The 18,216-nt window shown below is 38.0% G+C and overlaps 1 pseudogene; it reads left to right on the top strand.

Moving 5' to 3' along the window:
• The first annotated feature begins 7,821 nt into the window (after positions 1-7,821).
• LOC133055533 (solute carrier family 25 member 3-like) lies at positions 7,822-17,746 on the top strand (annotated as a pseudogene).
• The last annotated feature ends 470 nt before the right edge of the window (positions 17,747-18,216 follow it).

An 18,216-nucleotide genomic window follows, 5' to 3' on the forward strand; every position in this document is an offset into this window, starting at 1 on the left:
GAAGGGCATGGCTGCTCACTCGAATATTCTTGTCTGGAAAATTCAATGGACAGAGGAGCCTGGCAGAGTACAATCCATGGGTCACATAGATTCGGACATGACTGAGTAACTAACACACATGTACAATTTTAAAGATGCAAATATGAATATTAAAAAGTTAAAAGCAAAGCAAATAAGGATACACAATAAATCTAATAGAACAAGAATCAAGCACTAGAAAATTTTCTTCAATCAGCTTTTAAAAGACAATGGAGAAACTGCTTCAAAATTTAAGGGAAAATGATTTTGAATTGATAATTTTATTTCCATGTATCTCCTTTTGATTTTAACTTCTGGTTCTGTAACCCACCCAGTCCCCATTGCCACCAGTGGAGCTAAGGAATAAAACAAGAACAAAGACCTAAGCAAAAAGTGAGTCCAGCCCAGGACAATAATAAACACAAATCTTATGAAATTATATATGCTGCAAATCTACAGAAGTATGCATTATAATGAAGTAAATGAATGGAATCCACTAGTAAGGCTATCTCTAAGGAAGAAAATGTCTCTATTTCTAAGAATGTTTCTCAACTGATGCCTGAGCACAAGAGATATTCCGTGCTAACAATGCTTTTCTCAAAAATGAATGTACTTTATTAATACATAGCCATAGTATTCTTAAATTTAATATATACTTTCAAAAAGTATAAAAACATAATTGGTGACTTTGGGAACTGCAATTTGGGAGGAAAGGTAAAAGAAAAGTAGGGAAGATTAATATCTTTAATGTGTAAAATAGGAGTAGAAATACAGTTGTGGCTGATGGAATATGAAATAGAAATACAAATGTACATTTTGAAATGTAGAGTTAAACCTTGGAGTGGTGGGAAAGGGTAAAAATTATGTCAAATATATCCTTATCTATCAAAGGAGGGAGTAAAGAAAATATATATCAAGTTGATTTTTTTAAAAATCTCTGTAAGCCTAATATTTAGAGAAACATTTGTGTATTAGTAAAAACACATGCCAAAATACTATAAAAATTTATAGTGGTTCAGATAAAATAAAGATTTTTTTTCCCTCACTTATCAGTCAAAAGGTAAAAATGTGTTCCAAACTAGATAAGGTGTTTTACCCTGACAACTCTTCCAAAGACCTAGGTTCCTGGTATTTTTTTCCTTAGTCTTCATGGAACGATATCCAGTCTATTTGATTCAAGCTGACTGGCCAGTACCATCCCTCCACATAGATGTGGAAAAAGAGAATGTGGAAGCCAAGCAAATTGTTCCTTTTTAAATAGCATGACCTGAGAGTTTAACTCACACTCATGTGACAAAATTAATCTCATGATCATATCTGGGTATCAGAGAATCTGGGCAATGTTTTTTCCACCAAGGTGGTTATGTATCTGCTAAAACATGAGTGTTTCTATTAATTTAATAGCGAAATAAAATGGATATTGGGAACTGTTAGCTTTGTCTTCCACTATCCACCCTCCTGCCGCTGAGTGTCTAAATGCCCTCTCTTTTTTCCTTCAGATCTAACTGGGGAATTTTTAAAAAATTTATTTATTTTTAATTGGAGAATAATTGCTTTACAATATGTGTTGGTTTCTGCTATATATCAACATGAATCAGCCATAGGTATACATATCCCCTCCATCCCTCCTCCCACCCCATCTCACCCCTCTAAGTTGTCACAGAGAACTAGGTTTGAGCTCCCTGGGTCATATAGCAAATTACACTGGCTATCTATTTTACATATTTGTTGTTCAGTGACTAAGTAGTTTCTGACTCTTTGCAACCCCATGGACTGCAGCATGTCGGGCTCCCCTGTCCTTTACTATCCCCCTGAAGCTTGCTCAGACTCATGTCCATTGAGCCAGTGATGCCATCTTACCATCTCATCCTCTGTTGTCCCCTTCTCCTCCTGCCCTCAATCTTTCCCAGCATCAGAATTTTTCCCAATGTCTTTTACATATGGTAATATGTATGTTTCAGTGCTAATCTCAGTTGGTCTCACCCTCTTCTTCCCTCTCTTCACTTTAAATACAGCATAACCACCCCTTCAACAGGAGAAACTCACAAGTCTTCTCTACTTAATTCACTTGTCTTAAATTTCAGCATCTCTGCCTTAGGTCATCACAGGTTAACAGTCACCAAATATTTTTCTACAGTCTACCACTCAGTAACAAATTCAGGTTTTTGGTTTTGTTTTGTTTTTAACAGCATTATCCGTCTTGTAATGCCAGCCACCGCAGTATAAGGACAGGAAGCTGGAGAATGGTAGGAAAAGCCACAGATCTAAATTCCTCCCTGAGTCTTACACAGACTTAAGACAAGAGTTTATCATTTGAAAACAATACATCACTTTGTCTCTCCTAATTTAAGGTGTTTGAGAAGTTTTGAGATCTGTACTTAGATATTTCTTTTACAACTTGTGTCAGTGGACTAAGAAACTAGTATTCAAATCTCTGAAGACAAGCAGTTCATATTTATTTAGCAATAGATTTTATTAAAATTACCCAGTCCACACTTATGGTCTTAAAGATGGTTCTCCTTTCCTTGAACTGAGACTTTTTATAGTCAGGAAACGGCAACCCACTCCAGTGTTCTTGCCTGGGGAATCCCAGGGACGGCAGAGCCTGGTGGGTTGCCGTCCATGGGGTCACACAGAGTCGGACACAACTGAAGTGGCTTAGCAGCAGCAGCAGCATAGTCAGGAAGGGCAGAAGAAATATTTTATTCTGAATTAATTAATGCCCATAATCATCTATCATTGACTGTCAGAGTAAAACAGTGTTGAGTTAGTTTTCTTTTATTATATATTAGTCTTTTAATGATCCTACATCTCTACCTAGATAAAATGCCCTAAAAGTTGAAAAAAAAAGAAAAGAAAAAAAGGAAAGGCCAATTTCTGCATTAAAAAGGACATAGGTTAATTCAGACTCATTCATGTCCTTGAGAAGTATAGTCCTCTCTCCCAGAGCAGCCTATGGTAATTGGACAGTCAGATCGCATAAGTGGCTATACTCTTTGATGGTACCCAGGCACCCAGGTTTCTTTATTCTTATTACTCTGTTTTCCTGCCTGATAGAAGCTGGTTCACTAACACCATGTTAGTTTTTCCCTAGGAATGAAGAAAGAAAGCCAATAGAAGACTATTATTTTAATTTTTAAAATTTGTAGCCAGAAGTTACTCTTATACCATTGGCTTTAATTCAATCACAGGCCACATCTGGCAGTAAGACAGGTTGGGGAGGAAGGTTCCTAGCTTTGTATAGAGTCTTATCATTAAATGGATAGGTAATAAGTAACGAGGGAAAATTAGAAGTCTGTCATAGGGGAAAAAACAGTAAAGACATAGAAATAATTAAAGTTGTCTCTGGATATGGATGCAGGGAGAGGATAATTATGGTGGGAAGTCTTCATTTTCATAATTAAACTGAGCTGTAATTATTTGATATTTTTAAAAATCATGTTACATGTAGCACTTTGATTATATTTTAAAAATCAAACTACAAAACAATATATACCATTGTGAAATCATGAGGGAAAAATCAAAGGAGAGTGCAAAGACATAGCATCAAGATAAAATATGTATACTTGGAAATAGTGCTGTAAGAGTTTCTGATACAAAAGTTAACATTGAGAGCTTTGGATAGTATTTGTAGGAAGAAATATAGAGATTCCTAAGTTTCCTGAGGTTAGTAAAACAAGTTCTCTCTTTTTTCTAACACCTACAGCATGGCCCCTTAACATTTTTATACCTTGAAGAACTATGAGACAAAGAACAAGAAAAATGGAAGCAAAATAGGTCAAAGGAAAATATATTTTAGCTTTTACTTCAGAATTCTTGCCTTAATCACAAAGCAAAACTGATTGTGAAAGACAGTCTTAGAAGTATTATACAAAGGCACATGTTTATATTCATGTGGGGTATATTTGTGTCATGTGTGTGTGTGTCTATGAAGTTGGAGAAAGAGGGGGCCTGGAGCTTTTTCAAATAGTATAATTTCATGTTTTATTTGTGTGAAATGTTACTATTATTAACTAATTTCCTCTTATTTGTGTTAGACACATTGTCTATTTCTAGTCTTTAAATAGTAATATGAAATTTCAAAATAGAATGACAAAGTAGAAATATATATATATATATGTTTTTGGTCTCATATTTCTCAATTCTAATACAATATGACATTCATGGACATAAATTATTACAGAAGGACAGAATTAAGAATATGAAAATCTATAAATTTCATATATTCCTACACTATTGATTTAGGGCTGAGAAAACTGAAACTCAAATTACATATCTCACTCAAGATCATTGACTAATTTTAGTTGGATCTGTAAGTAATAGAAGTCTAACTGCTAATAAGAATTATGAGAAGGTGATAGGATTTTGATCATATATGGATAGACCATCAGTCACACATATGCAGACACTATGAAAAGATCTTTAAAAACTTATTAGTTAAAAAAGGTTAGTTTAAAAATGATGACTATATAGGTCAAAATAAGAAGACATTAAAGAAATATCATATCCTTACTGAAACACACATGTTTAAATTACATAATTACTTTAAATGTACAATCCAAATTTATTACCTATTTTTATTGCTGAAATAAATCTTTTCAAAAATCTATTGTGATGGCATTTACATTGAAATAAGTTTCTTGAAGCCATGATTTTAATAATTATCAATATTTTAATATATAATGTGAGAATGTTATTGCATTTAATTTACTTTTTTAAAGTTAAGACAATAGTAGCATGTAAGAACTATTTTTAACCACAAAAGTACATTATGTACAGTGAAAATAAATTCACACATTTAAAATGATATATGCATTTGATTAGATTCTATTCCTACTATTAATATGATTTACTGTTTATCTTCTATACAACACTCTCCTTCATTGTGAAGACATTTCTAGAAAAGTATTTCTCATTTATCTTCTGTAATACCAAATATTGCTTAATTTACTCATTAGGAAGACTTGAATTTCAAATATATTTCTAGAAATATTCATGATCATTTCGGTTTCATCATTAACCATGAAGATAGTAACCATTAGTTCTTCAGTCTCCTGAAATCATCATGAAAGTCATCATTATGCAGCTTCTCTGTTGTCTCCTGATTATAAAACTGGCCACGCACCAGTGACAAGTGTGCCCTGGAATTAGTGATAAAGGCCAGGTGCACCCAGCAATGCTTCTACTTACGTAGCCGTTGCTGCTCTGCCACCCAGCAGAAACCTTATGAAATTCTATGTTAGCTGCTTCACCGCTTTTTGATATCTGAGAAGCCATTCTTCCTTTAAAGCTATTATAAATAAGTGGGTGAAAGAAAAAAAATATATACAAAATACCTGTGGAGTGAAAGAAAAAGTGTATTTCCCACTATGGTGTATAATCACTGCATTTGGCCTTCTGAATGTGGAGGGAGTTAGAGTTAAACATAAGGTAATTGTTGCAAATTAGAATGACTTCTCCTTAGCAAAGCTTAATATTTTGACTAACTTTTATTTTACTTTTTAGGAATGAGAAGTGTGTCACATAAATTTTTATTAATACAAAAGATGCATATAACAAAGAAGAAAATGTGAAATGAAACTAGATTTCATGGATTTTGAACTATTAATTTTAAAATATTAGTTTATTTTTATTATCTGCTTAAAAAAGAAATCTAATTCTTCACCCCTGGCAGCACGATAAATCATAGTTTTTGAAAACACTTGGCTAAAGTATTTTGATATTTTCAGTTCAGTTCAGTCGCTCAGTCATGTCCGACTCTTTGTGACCCCATGAATCGCAGCACATCAGGCCTCCCTGTCCATCAACAACTCCCGAAGTTTACTCAAACTCATGTCCATCGAGTCAGTGATGCCATCCAGCTATCTCATGGTCTGTCGTCCCCTTCTCCTCCTGTCCCCAATCCCTCCCAGCATCAGGGTGTTTTCCAATGAGTCAACTCTTCACATGAGGTGGCCAAAGTACTGGAGTTTGAGCTTCAGCATCAGTCCTTCCAATAAACACCCAGGACTGATCTCCTTTAGGATGGACTGGTTGGATCTCCTTGCAGTCCAAGGGACTCTCAAGAGTCTTCTCCAACACCACAGTTCAAAGCATCAAATTTTCGGCGCTCAGCTTTCTTCACAGTCCAACTCTCACATCCGTGCACGACCACTGGAAAAACTATAGCCTTGACTAGATGAACCTTTGTTGACAAAGTAATGTCTCTGCTTTTTAATATGCTATCTAGGTTGGTCATAACTTTCCGTCCAAGGAGTAAGTATCTTAATTTCATGGCTGCAATCACCATCTGCAGTGATTTCGGAGCCCCCCAAAAATAAAGTCTGACACTGCTTCCACTGTTTCCCCATCTATTTGCCATGAAGTGATGGGATCAGGTGCCATGATCTTAGTTTTCTGAATGTTGAGCTTTAAGCCAACTTTTTCACTCTCCTCTTTCACCTTCATGAAGAGGCTCTTTAGTTCCTCTTCACTTTCTGCCATAAGGGTGGTGTCATCTGCATATCTGAGGTTATGATATTTCTCCCAGCGATCTTGGTTCCAGCTTGTGCTTCCTCCAGCCCAGCATTTCTCATGATGTACTCTGCATATAAGTTAAATAAGCAAGGTGACAATATACAGCCTTGACATACTCCTTTTCCTATTTGGAACCAGTCTGTTGGTCCATATCCAGTTCTAACTGTTGCTTCCTGACCTGCATATAGATTTCCCAAGAGGTGGGTCAGGTGGTCTGGTATTCCCAACTCTTTCAGAATTTTCCACACTTTATTGTGATCCACCTAGTAAAAGGCTTTGGCATAGTCAATAAAGCAGAAATAGATGTTTTCTGAACTCTCTTGCTTTTTTGATGATCCAGAGGATGTTGGCAACTTGATTTCTGGTTCCTCTCCCTTTTCTAAAACCAGCTTGAACATCTGGAAGTTCATGGCTCACATATTGCTGAAGTCTTGCTTGGAGAATTTTGAGCATTACTTTACTAGCATGTGAGATGAGTGCAATTGTGTGGTAGTTTGAGCATTCTTTGGGATTGGCTTTCTTTGGGATTGGATGAAAACTGACTTTTTCCAGTCCTGTGGCCACTGCTGAGTTTTCCAAATTTGCTGGTATATTGAGTGCAGCACTTTCACAGCATCATCTTTCAGGATTTGAAATAGCTCAACTGGAATTCCATCACCTCCCCTAGCTTTGTTCATGGTGATGCTTTCTAAGGCCTACTTGACTTCGCATTCCAGGATGTCTGGCTCTAGGTGAGTGATCACACCACTGTGATTATCTGGGTCGTGAAGATCTTTTTTGTACAGTTCTTCCGTGTATTCTTGTCACCTCTTCTTAATATCTTCTGCTTCTGTTAGGTCCGTACCATTTCTGTCCTTTATCAAACCCATCTTTGCATGAAATATTCCCTTGGTATCTCTAATTTTCTTGAGGAAATCTCTAGTCTTTCCCATTCTGTTGTTTTCCTCTGTTTCTTTTCATTGATCGCTGAGGAAGACTTTCTTTTCTCTCCTTGCTATTCTTTGGAACTCTGCATTCAAATGAGAATATCTTTCCTTTTCTCCTTTGCTTTTTGCTTCTCCTCTTTTCACAGCTATTTGTAAGGCCTCTCCAGACAACCATTTTGCCTTTTTGCATTTCTTTTCCATTTTAGGACATGGTAAATATTTTATGAACCAAGAGGGACCAGTTCAGTTTATTGCATTGGCTAATTCTAAGCACATCAACTTTTTTCTGTGGAAACAAACTAATCTGAAAAGAAAACTGAGAAAATATTTAAAAACATGAAAAAGTATATTTACAGTGACCATGACGTTTGGAACATTGACTTGGCCTTGGCCAGATTTATTATTTGTTAAGGTAGATGTGAAATTCTTACTATTGACTCAGCTAAATGTAATTGATGGAAAAGGAAGAGTTTTAATGTTCTCTGGTGAGGAAATTACTTGATGGTAATAGTAAGTCACTTATGAACTGCATCATGCTTTTTAAACCCAACAAATATCAGACTTCATGCTAACAGAATCTGAAAAAGACATGCCTATGTTCCATGAAAAAGTTAAATTATAAAAACAGCAGTTTAAAGGTATAACTTCCTATTCCTCTCGAAGACTGCTTCTCAGATAATCACAGACAATGGCCTGACCCTGTATCATACGTTCATTATAGAAACTACATATGATTTATTGTAATGTCACCTCCATACCCAAAGAGATCAAATTATAAGTACTTTGTGTTCATGTTAGTGAGAAACCAATAAGTTAAAAAATAATTATTCATTATATTGTGATCTATTGCAATAATTTTTATCAACTTTGTTGTTAATATGAAGTATTTATTATAGAAATTGATGAAATGATTAGAAAGTGAATTCAATTGCAAGCTGCTGCATTTGGAGAAAAAGAAACCATTTGATTTTGATTCAGGGAAATCAACCCTGATATCCATTGGAAGGACTGGTGCTGAAGCTGAAGCTCCAATGATTTGGCCACCTAATGGGAAGAGCCAACTCATTGGAAAAGACCCTGATGCTGGGAAAGATTGAGGGAAAGAGGAGAAGGGGGTGACAGAGAATGAGATGGCATCACTGACTCAATGGACTTGAGTTTGAGCAAAGTCAGGGAGAGAGTAAAGGACAGGGAAGCCTGGCATGTTACAGGTCATGGAGTCAAAAAAATCATAGACGACTTGGCAGCAATAGCAACAACAAACCATTTGATGGGTACCCCCATCATGGACTGAACTTTGACTCAATTCTCCTCTCATATTAGATTTTAGACCATAGAAGTTAGAAAATAAAATGAGCCCCTCCACATTAACTTATTTACATAAACTGTCTTTCCTAAAGCCATGCCTTGGACAATCAATCACCTACACAGGTTTTACAGGGAAGCGAGGTGTGCAAATCTGGGGTTGCCCATACTGATATCTCTGTAGCGTTTATGTGGAAAATGTGGGAACTTGTGCTGTTTTCTCACCTTTGTCTATTTTCTACATAAAGGTGCTTGCATGTTCAGCCCCTCATTAAATGTATCCGAACAAGTTTTTATTCCTTCAATACTGTTACGTGCTTAATTGCTTCAATCAAGTCCGATTCAAGGACACCTAATTAACAAATATTAGGGTCATGATTATATTCTAGTCCAATATATTTCCACTGCCTATGTCATTAATGACAAAACTGTAAGGTTTTTATGCTTTTTGTAAAAAAGAAAGAACTAGAAAAAAGAAAGAAGAGAAAAAAATCAGAATAATGCATATTAATGCGTGTAGAATTTATACACAGAGCACTTCACAAATAAGAGTCATAGTAAAAATCAATTGTTAGGACATTAATCAATGCAATTCATCCTTATCATACCCCAAAGTGAAAGTGAAAGTCACTCAGTGGTGTCCGACTTTTTGAGATCCCATGGACTATACTGTCCATGGAATTCTCCAGGCCAGAGTGGGTAGCCTTTCCCTTCTCCAGGGAATTTTCCCAACCCAGGGATCAAACCCAGGTGTTCCACATTGCAGGTGGATTCTTTACCAACTGAGCCACCAGGGAAGCCCAAGAATACTGGAGTGGATAGCCTATCCCTTCTCCAGCAGATGTTTCCAGTCCAGGAAGCAAACCGGGGTCTCCTGCATTGCAGGCGAATTCTTCACCAGCTGAGCCACCAGGGGGGCCCTATCATACCCTGCCACTGATTTAAATAAGGTAAGCTGAAAATGTATGTGGGAAGTGAAGACTTCAGAGGGAATATTGTTAAGAACATTTATATAAAAAACATTTATATAAAAAAGAAGGCGCAATTTCTCCTTCTATCTGTAGCCTCTAGGAGCTTCATGTTCTTTTGCCAGGCTGTTCTTGGTCATTGCCAATTCATTGAGCATTCTAGCTGAATTCTTACCTAGGATTCCATACCCTATGCCCTTCTAATATAGAGTTTGCTTCCTATACCTCCCCACAGGAGTCTATGTCTCTTGAGAGTTTAGATTACTTGGTTACTCTGAAATGTCAAATCTCTGATGGGTTCAAGTGAAGTCATGGACCTGACTGGAATTTTGTCTGAATGTTTTTCTTTTTCTAAGTGTGGAGTGATGCCCTTCCAACTTTATATATTCCTGAGATGAAGCCAAAGTAAATGAAAGCCATTTAAGGTCAGGGATTCTTCAGTTTAAATCAGAATTTAAAACATTAACAATCATTCCATTCTCAGAATAGCATTCTCTGGATGCATATTTACATACTAAAAATAAGTACAAGCACTAAATAAAAAGTGTCAGAAATGAGACATTAGGAGTCATAATATTGCACCAGGTTCTTTAATCCCTTGGTCAGATATGAAGTAATTATATTCCATCATACTTACAGAAAGTAAAAACTTTCCAACTTTAAGAAGTTGCCTTATTTGGCATAGTGCCAAGACCCCCAAACTGCGTAGTACACAGGCTGAAGAAACAGATCTGATGATATAAGTTTACATACTAATATAGCCAAGAGATGGTTGATGTTAATATTCTACATAAATCTCTGAACGCCCCTTAAGATAATGTAGATTATCCTACCAAATTTTAATAATGGAGTATAGAGAAAAATTTAGGTAATGGGATCAAAAGAAATAGAAAAGTCAAAAATAGTGCATCCTATATTCAGATAGAATGATCTAAATGTATAAATAGTATTTTATCTACAGAATATTGGTTTCTCTTTCCACTCGCCCATTTTGGGGACAGGGGATTGTCTTGTGCATAGAAGCAATTATCATTTAGATTGTTTTTAGTCTTTTGAGACCAAGGAGAAATATCTTAATGCAGAAATGGACACTTTATTTGCTCATAAATTGGTTTGCTTTACAGCTTCATTTTTCACTGACTCACTATATAGATAAGTTTAAGTACATGCTTCAATATTTTTCCTAGATCCTTTAACTCAAATTCCTAGAGGTAGTATATATTTCAAAGACTGTTGTATTCTCAAGAAAACTAATTTTCTTTTAGAAAAGTTTGTTAATTTGTTGATTAGAGTGCCAAGTTTTCTCTAAATATTATATCTCTAGGTTTTAGTACAGGCAATCACATCTATGTATTTTGACTTGATAAGCCTGTTAGTTTTTAATGTATGATTTAAATGTATAATAACAAATGGAGAAATATGATTTTAACTAACCTACTAAATAAATTTCAGTGCGTACTAAGCAAATTTAAAATTAGATATAATATGAAAACCCAGTGCTTATATACAGATTTTAAGGTCTTAGTTAACATATTATGTATTTATATACATACTCAATTATTTAATTTTTAAAATAATCCAATAAGATTAATCAATTAATATCCCCATTTTACAGATGATGAAATTAGTCATGATTTGATTCCATCCATTTATGTCCATTGTCTATATTGTTAATGACAAAACTGTAAGATTTTAATGCTTCTTGTAAAAAAGAAAAAAGAAAAAATCATTTCTCCTTTTGCATGTAGAATTTATACACACAGAGAAATTAACAAAGAAGTCATACTAAAAATAAATTCCTGGTAAAGTTAGAGGAAACTTCAAGTTTAATATCTTTTTTATTTAAATGTTCTTAACAATATCTCTTTTGAAATCTCCACTTACCACATACAATCTCAGCTTACTTTATTATTTAGTAAGTGTTGGCGTGTGATAAAGATGTATTGATTAATGTGTTTTAAAGCTTAGTCTTCTCGAAAGATCATTTATCTTCAAGGATTATTGAGTCTTGGAGAGATCCAGATATAATATTTAGCAACTGACTTCTCATTTAGGATATAATATTTAGCCATTGACTCCTCATTTAGGTTGCCTTTAAATAAATACATGGACAATACATTCTTACACAGTAGCATTCAATTTCTATTTAACTAGATTTTATTTTAGAAGTAAAAATTCAAATTTCTTATCACTTGAAACATGTCATTCAAAATAATAATTAACCATCATCTACCTGAAGATTTCTAGGCTCAGTGAGGAACCTCAATAATAAGCCATTCATAGTGTCCACCTTCAAAAATATTCAGTATAAAGGGAATGGATAATTTCATTAACAAATAAAATAGAATATGAAACAATGGTTTCATGTATGCAATAGGAGCATATATCTGACATATCTAATATGTTTTGAAAGGAAAGGAGGTCTGTCATTCTAGAAAAAACACTTAATACAGCACCAAATTGTAAAAACTACAGTAGTAAACAAATTTTAAAAATTATGAAAATGACAATTATATATACATGTGTTAAAATGTAAATTAGGAAGTGACTAAATATATAAAGATTCTCTGGTGATTTAGATCAACTGAACACATTCATCATCTCAAAATGTTTCTTTTACCCCTTTCTTACACTCTCCCTTTCACTGTAGATCTTGGAACTTACAGCATGATGTTTGTCCTTGTAGTTTAAAAAATTATATGCATGTCATCAGAGTATGTAGTCTTTACTTAGCATGATTTTAGGAATCATCTGCATTTTTTCAGGTATGAGTAGTAATGCTTCTGTTTATTACCATATAGTATGTTAAACATATGTGCCCCATTTATTTATCTATTCTCTTGATGTGGCTATTTAAGTCACTTTTAATTTTTCTGTTATAAATAAAGCTCTTATACAAATGAACAGACCTGAATGTGTTTAACCTAGATCTCTCTTAGGTAAAGCAATTTGGCATGGGATACCTGGGTCATATGGTACTTAATTTTATAGAAAAACTACTTAATTATTGTCCTCGGTGTCAGTATTATTTAAAATTCCCACCAGCAGTATATGAGAATTCTACTTTATTTCCTTCTACAATTTGATACATAGAGTATTTTTGGTTGTTTGTTTTAAGTTCAGTCACTCTAACATGTTTGTAGTAGTATTCCATTGGCATTTATATTTGAATTTTCAAAGTGAGTTATGATGTTAAGAATCTTTTCATCTGATTATTTACTTCCTTTATATCTTATAGGGTAAATTATCTTTTAAAATTATTGTTGTATATTTTCTAATTACTGTATTTTGAGAGTCCTTTATATTCTCTAGATACTAGACATTTGTAATTGATATATTTTACAAACATTTCTTCCAACCTATTGCTTGTCTTTTATTTAAATAGGCTGTCTTTCAAACACCACATGTTTTTAATTGCAATGAAGTCAATATGTCAGTCCATTTTATAAAATGGATTGTTCATTTGATGTCTCATCTAAGAAAACTTTGCATCTGTCACAAAAATTTTCTCCCATACTTTCTCACAGAAAATTTTATAGTTGTAGGTTTTAAATCTTGGTCACTAATTCACTTTGAGTTATTTTGTGGATATTTTGAGAGGTTTGGGTTGAAGGTGATTGTTTTATATCAGTTCAGTTCAACTGCTCAGTCATGTCCATCTCTTTGCAACCCCATGGACTGCAGTATACCAGGCCTCCCTGTCCATCAGCAACTCCCGGAATAAGCTCAAACTCATGTCCAACAAGTCGGTGAAGCCATCCAACCATCTCATCCTCTGTCATCCCCTTCTCCTCCTGCCTTAAATCTTTCCCAGAATCAGGGTCTTTTCTTATGAGTCAGGTCTTCTCATCAGGTGACCATAGTACTGAAGCTTCAGCTTCAGCATTAGTCCTTCCAATGAATATTCAGAACTGATTTCCTTTAGGATTTACTGGTTGGATCTCCATGCAGTCCAAGGGACTCTCAAGAGTCTTCTCCAACACCACAGTTCAAAAGCATTAATTCTTTGGTGCTCAGTTCAGTTCAGTTCAGTCCATCAGTCGTGTCCGACTCTGCGACCCCATGAACCTCAGCACGCCAGGCCTCCCTGTCCATCACCAACTTGCAGAGTCTACCCGAAGCCATGTCCATCAAGTCAGTGATGCCATCCAGCCATCTCATCTTCTGTCGTCCCCTTCTCCTCCTGCCCCCAATCCCTCCCAGCATCAGGGTCTTTTCAAATGAATTAGCACTTTGCATCATGTGGCCAAAGTATTGGAGTTTCAGTTTCAACATCAGTCCTTCCAATGAACACCCAGGACTGATCTCCTTTAGGATGGACTGGTTGGATCTACTTGCAGTCCACAGGACTCTCAAGAGTCTTCTCCAACACCACAGTCCAAAAGCATCAATCCTTCGGTGCTCAGCTTTCTTTATAATCCAATTCTCACATCTATACATGACCACTGGAAAACTATACCCTTGACTAGATGGACCTTTGTTGACAAAGTAATGTCTCTGCTTTTTAATATGCTATTTAGGTTGGTCATAACTTTCCTTCCAAGGAGTAAGCGTCTTTTAATTTCATGGGTGCAATCACCATCTGCAGTGAGGTTGGAGCCCAAAAAAATAAAGTCTGACACTGCTTCCACTGTTTCCCCATCTATTTGCCATGAAGTGATGGGATCAGGTGCCATGATCTTAGTTTTCTGAATGTTGAGCTTTAAGCCAACTTTTTCACTCTCCTCTTTCACCTTCATGAAGAGGCTCTTTAGTTCCTCTTCACTTTCTGCCATGAGGGTGGTGTCATCTGCATATCTGAGGTTATGATATTTCTCCCAGCAATCTTGGTTCCAGCTTGTGCTTCTTCCAGCCCAGCATTTCTCATGATGTACTCTGCATATAAGTTAAATAAGCAGGGTGACAATATACAGCCTTGACGTACTCCTTTTCCTATTTGGAACCAGTCTGTTGTTCCATGTCTGGTTCTAACTGTTGCTTCCTGAACTGCATACAGGTTTCTCATGAGACAGGTCAGGTGGTCTGGTATTTCCATCTCTTTCAGAATTTCCCAGAGTTAATTGTGATCCACACAGTCAAAGACATTGGCATAGTCAATAAAGCAGAAATAGATGTTTTTCTGAACTCTCTTGCTTTTTTGATTATCCAGAGGATGTTGGCAATTTGATTTCTGGTTCCTCTGCCTTTTCTAAAACCAGCTTGAACATCTGGAAGTTCATGGTTCACATATTGCTGAAGTCTTGCTTGGAGAATTTTGAGCATCACTTTACTAGCGTATGAGAAGAGTGCAATTGTGTGGTAGTTTGAGCATTCTTTGGGATTGGTTTTCTTTGGGATTGGATGAAAACTGACCTTTTCCAGTCCTGTGACTGTGAGGCGAGCAGAAGTAACACAGCTTAGATTAGGAGTAAGCCTTCCTACTTGGTAAGATTATCAGCCCACCTGGATACAACCAATTAGCTTTCACTTAACACTGACCACTGTTTGCCAATTAAGAAATTACGAACGGGGCGGAAACCCCCAGGAAAGTCCCGCCCACGTGAAAGTTTTGACCAGTGAAATTGCTTGTAACCAATCCGCTTAAACCAACTACCAACGGCGTGTGCTCACCCTATAAATTTGTGTAACAGCTTGGGCTTGGGGCTCTCTGACCCACACCACTGCATTGGTTGCGGCAGAGAGTCCTGGCTCGAGTCAGTAATAAACTTCCCTTTCTGCGAGTTGCATGGCCTTGGAGGCCTTCTCTATTCCCGCTCGAGAATTCGGACATTGGGCATAACATTTGGGGGCTCGTCTGGGATCCCTTGACTGGGGGAAGAGAACACTTCCAGGACAGAGGGGAAGGATAGATAACAGCACTGGTCCTCAGGAAAACTCAGGGGGCCCGAAAACCCAGCGCTGTGTTGTCGGCCGACATTTGTCTCTCTGTGTGTTTGTCTTCGGCTTTCCGTGTTTGTCCGTGTTTGTGTGTGTGCTGGCATTGTCTCAGGCAGGACAGGAAAGTCCAGTGTAAATCCGAGGCCCTGCTGTGAAGCAGGAAGGTATCTGGCACAGGAAGTCCAGTGTAAATCTGAGGCCCTGCTGTGAAGCAGGAAGGTATCTGGCACAGGAGAAAGCTTTCTGTAAGGGGGGAACGGATTAAACGTTCCAGCCGGCGTAAGGCCGAGGCCAGCGAGCGTGCTGGAAGGCAGCTGGCTCTGCGGGAAGGAGAGTTCCTCTCCTGATCCCGAGTCTGGTGAGAAAACTCAGGGGGCCCGAAAACCCAGCACTGTGTTGTCGGCCGACGTTTGTCTGTCCGTGTGCTTGTCTTCGGCTCTCCGTGTTTCTCCGTGTTTGTGTGTGTGCCGGCATTGTCTCTGGTCTCGTTCTGCCCTCAACTCCTACTCTCTTCAGGAGTTTCAGTGAACAGGTGAATGGTTGTGGGGGCAATTGATGAGTCCCAGCCAGGGCTACACTCTGGCGGACTCTGAAGGCCCTACAATAAGTGAGCCGTGTTTGTGTGTGTGCCAGCATTGTCTACGGTCACTCACAACCCCACCTGGGACGATTGTCAGCAGCTGTTGCAGGTGCTCTTCACCACAGAAGAACGGGAGTGAATTCTGGCAGAAACGCGGAAACGGGTCCCAGGGGCTGACGGAAGGCCAACCGCCCAGCCTCATCTCATGGACAAGGGGTTTCCTCTGTTGCAGCCTAACTGGGATTTTGAGTGAGATTTCCCTACCTTCTGGGAAAGATTTAAGGCAGGAGGAGAAGGGGATGACAGAGGATGAGATGGTTGGATGGCTTCACCGACTTGTACCTGAGTGTACCGCCAGACTCTGATGGCAGGCCTGCGGGCTGCAGCAAGTAAGCCGACAAATTTGGCAAAGGTAAATTTAGTAAGGCAAGAGCCCACTGAGAGCCCGGCAGCCTTCCTAGAGAGGCTGATGGAAGCTTTCAGGCAATATACACCTATGGACCCCCAGGCTGAGGAGTCACGCGCTGCAGTTCTGTTAGCGTTTGTAAATCAGGCAGCCCCAGATATTAGGAGGAAATTACAAAAGATAGAGGGATTGGGAGATTTACTGAAAGCAGCTGAAAAGGTACTTAATAATAGGGAGACCCCAGAAGAAAGGGAAGAGATGTACCCCTAGACAACAGTGAGCTAGTATGGTTCACCGATGGGAGCAGCTATGTAAAAGATGGGCAAAGGAAAGCTGGAGCTGCCACGGTAGAAGAATACAGTTGTGAATATGGCTCCGCGAAGTTTTACGCACTGTGTGGCTTTGGTGGGGTCTTAAGTTGTGGTCTGACACACACTGCTATTGTTCCTCTGGATTTAGTGAAATGCCGTATGCAGGTGGACCCACAGAAGTACAAGGGCATTTTTAATGGATTTTCAGTTATGGTTTCCCCTATCTGTGGCGCACATCACTGTATTTGACTGCCTCTGCCAGTGCTGAATTCTTTGCTGACATTGCTCTGGCTCCTATGGAAGCTGCTAAGGTTCGAATTCAAACCCAATCAGGTTATGCTAACACTCTGAGGGATGCAGCTCCCAAAATGTATAAGGAAGAAGGCTTAAAGGCGTTCTACAAGGGGGTTGCTCCTCTTTGGATGAGACAGATACCATACACCATGATGAAGTTTGCCTTCTTTGAACGTACTGTTGAAGCATTGTACAAGTTTGTGGTTCCCAAGCCCCGAAGTGAATGTTCAAAGCCAGAGCAGATGGTTGTCACATTTGTGGCAGGTTACATAGCTGGAGTCTTCTGTGCCATTGTTTCCCACCCTGCCAATTCCATGGTGTCTGTGTTGAATAAAGAGAAGGGTAGCAGTACCTCTCAGGTCCTCAAGAAACTTGGATTTAGAGGTGTATGGAAGGGACTCTTTGCCCACATCATCATGATCGGCACTCTGACTGCACTACAGTGGTTTATCTATGATTCTATGAAGGTCTACTTCAGGCTCCCTCGCCCTCCTTCCCCTGAGATGCCAGAGTCTCTGAAGAAGAAGCTTGGGTACATTCAGTAGATAAATGAAAGCAAATATGGACTGAATCTGCGTGTTGATCAGTGTTTGAGGAAAATGCAACTGGACGAGAGATAATCCAGGCTTGCAAAGTGTGCCAGCTGATGAGGACAGGAAAAAAGCAGCATACGGGAACGAGGTACCGAGGGGAAGAGCCAGGGCAACACTGGGAGATAAGATTTCACTGAGGTAAGGCCAGGCAAGTACGGGTATTGCTGTCTGTTGATTCTGGTAGATACCTTCTCAGGGTGAGTGGAAGCCTTCCCCGCTAAGGGAGAGACAGCAATAGTGGTTGCTAAAAAGATCTTAGAGGAGATAGTGCCTAGGTACGGGCTGCCAGTGACTATGGGCTCTGATAACGGACCTGCCTTTGTGAGCCAGATTGTACAAGGGCTGGCCCAAGCTCTGGGGATGAAATGGAAGTTATAATCCCCAGAGCTCAGGACAGGTTGAGCGAATGAATCGGACCCTAA

This window comes from Dama dama, chromosome 5 (assembly GCF_033118175.1).
Source record: "Dama dama isolate Ldn47 chromosome 5, ASM3311817v1, whole genome shotgun sequence".
NCBI lineage: Eukaryota > Metazoa > Chordata > Mammalia > Artiodactyla > Cervidae > Dama > Dama dama.